Below are 3072 nucleotides of genomic sequence, written 5' to 3'. Positions count from 1 at the left end.
ATGTGTATGCTATTTTAGGTTGCAGTCATTACCCAGTGACACCCAACGAAGGGGAACAGATGTATTTTGGCACCGTTAATCTGATATTGTAAGGTTCAGGACTGTTAGTTAAAGACTGAGACTGGGGTTGTGGTTTTGGGCTATTTGTCAAAGATTCCAGGTGGGGGGCCTGGATGGTAGGGGAGGAAAGGGTGTACCTGTTGGGGATTCCACGTGGTCTGCCCATTAATAGGCTGAGCCCCTTGTAACAGAGGGAACTGCCTGCCATGCAGTGGGAACTTAAAACATTCAAGACACGATTTATTTTCACAACCCAGGGCATTGCCTATCCCTTCAGAATCTTACACTTTGCCTTTGCCTTACTTTTATGGTACCTACTTTTAACTTTTCCCTGCTTGACATGGAAGGATGAATTCTGTACCATCCCAATGGAAAGTTCGGCTAATTTCTTTGCTTATTAAAGTTAAATTATTTAGCTCCTTTACATTTGCTTTCTTATCTGTCTAATAAACAGATTAATGCCATAGTCCTACATCAAAGGATTATTGTATGCCTTAAATGAAATTTCGTAAAACATAATGTCTGGTATATAGTATGTACTTACTGAATGTTAACTATTATTATTGTGTGGTTACTTTCTCAGCTTTTTTTCTTTAAACAGTTTCACATTCCTTAAATATTTTATTAAAATGAAAAAGAACAGTTGTCTTTCAATCAATACTCAAACTTGCACTACTTTATGGTAGTTTGTTATAACCTAGTGACTTATAAAAACCACATATTTATTATCTTACGGTTACGGAGGTCGAGAATCTAAAATAGTCTCACTGGATTAAGATCAAGGTGTCAGCAATGGGCTGTATTCTTTGCTAAAGGCTCTCAGGAGAATCTATTTCCTTGCCTTTTCCAGCTTCTAAAGGCCACCTGCATTCCTTGGCTCATGGTCTCTTCCTTCAGCAATAGTATAACTCTGACCACTGCTTCTGTCCACAGTCTCCCACTCTGACTCTCCTGCTTCCACCTTTCACTTTTACGGACCTTGTAATTACATTGGGCTCACCTGGATGGTCCAGGAAAATCTCTCCATCTCAACATCCTTAACTTAATCACATGTGCAAAGTCCCTTTTACCATGTAAGGTAACATATTAACAGATTTCAAGAATCAGGATGTAAACATCTTTGGGCAGCCCTTATTCTGCCTGCCACAGATACTATTCCTAAATTACTGATGATGAAACCAAAGTTGGCATTGTGTACCAGCAAAGAGTTGGAAAAGGATTCTTATTTCACTGTCCTTTAAATAGACCTTGGCTAGATGCTGACAGCATTGACTACTTGTTTGACCCTGTGACTATTTGTTTCCTTAGAAATAGGAACATTTTAAAATCTAAATGGCTCTGAATATCTTCCAGGTATTCAACCATTTTATACTATATATAATTTTATATATTATAGTATTTTATAAACATATATTTATATTTATAGATATAAACTTGTCTATCCAGAATATGGCAACATGTTCCTAAGCTGCTAAAATTTAGGAAGGGCATATGCACATACACACAAAGCTGTCCTGAGTAGCCAAAATAGCTGACAGAAAGGTGGTAAGACACTTGTGTTTCATTCCCGTGAAAACTTTAGGCTTACACTCAGATCCCAGGTCTTTTTTTTTTTAAAGAAAAATATGGAACACTTCACAAATTTGCGTGTCATCCTTGCTCAGGGGCCAGGCTAGTCTCTGTATTGTTCCAATTTTAGTATGTGTGTTGCCAAAGCAAGCATGACATATAGTTCTAACAAGCTTAGTTATTTAATTTACAATCCTTGGCTGACTTCACATAGAAAATTAGAGAGCAAGAAAAAAAACTCTAGGCAGGTAAATTGATGGAACTAAGGAGACTTGAGGAAACATCTTGGTCAATAATGTGCCTTGTTTATATGATATAATCAAATTAAATAAAGTGATACTAAATTTGTGCATTCAATTCAAGAAAGGAAGGTGAGAAATAAGAGGTGTTTTAAGTAGAATCTATTAATTCTCAAATCTTTGGCCAGTTCTGGGCTTTAAATTCTTCATTTAAAAAAACTGGACAGACTATTTGATGTCCAGACCTCAGTATACTCTAGAATTCTATGACTTCAGGTGACAACAACAGCTTGTTAACAAGGACACAATCAGAAGTGCTGTGGGCGGGAGGGGATGGGTGGAGGTCGGAGAGGAAATAGGGGGATAAGGGTAATGGCAAAAATACAATAAAATAAAAACTAATTTAGAAAAGGAAAAATAAGTGCTATGTATTATGGTATGTACTTATATTTTTATTACATTTGCTATTATGACAACCACTATTATGAACATAACATTTTGCCAGCATTTAAATACTTCAGTTGTCTGAGACAATTAAGAGTGAGGCCAACAGAGTAATGTGCTTCAACAGTGTAAAAGGCATTACTTTTTCATAGCTAGTACAATAACTAATATTTATGTTCTTTAATATAACCAGAAGTTAATGACCCACTACTATGTGTCAGGCACATTGTTAGGAGCTAAATCATCATGAGAAATTATTTTCATATGTTTCAGGAGACAGGTGAAAAGCAATAACTAAATAAAAACTTTTAAAGTATGAAAATAATTTGGAAGGAATTCTTCCCAGAAGCTGTCCAACAGAAAAGTTCATGCAAGTCTTCAAAGATAATCTGTTAAAGGTGTTTACTGATGCATTGTTTGTAATAGTAATACACTGGAAATGATCTAAATGTCCAGCAATAGAATGAGCGAGACTTATATACAAGGTCAGTCAAAAAAAAGTCCAGGCATTGTTAATATAACAAGAATGGTTTGCACAACATTGATGTAACCTGGCTGCCAAGGAGAGTGGACTGGAATGTGCATGTGTGAACAATGATGACTTCACTGTGCTAGTCAGAGGGGGTGGTAGATGTCATTGACTGAGTATGTGTACTATGTAGCTGTTGCATTCAAAATGACCGAGTAGAGCAATGAATCTGCATCAAATTTTGTGTTAAGCATGAACATTCCCCTGCAGAAACTATTCAGATGAATTCAG

General features: G+C 36.4%; 1 non-coding gene across 1 annotated transcript; it reads right to left on the bottom strand.

Moving 5' to 3' along the window:
- Nucleotides 1-1679: 1679 nt before the first annotated feature.
- On the bottom strand, nucleotides 1680-1781 carry LOC123812231. The gene has a single exon (XR_006784519.1). It is a non-coding gene; the product is annotated as a U6 spliceosomal RNA (small nuclear RNA).
- Between the last annotated feature and the right edge of the window lie 1291 nt (nucleotides 1782-3072).

This window comes from Phyllostomus hastatus, unplaced genomic scaffold, assembly GCF_019186645.2.
Source record: "Phyllostomus hastatus isolate PE091 unplaced genomic scaffold, TTU_PhHast_1.1 phas_scaffold_78, whole genome shotgun sequence".
NCBI lineage: Eukaryota > Metazoa > Chordata > Mammalia > Chiroptera > Phyllostomidae > Phyllostomus > Phyllostomus hastatus.
Note: the sequence above shows the minus strand (reverse complement) of the source record. Positions and strands in the feature narration are given on the sequence as shown.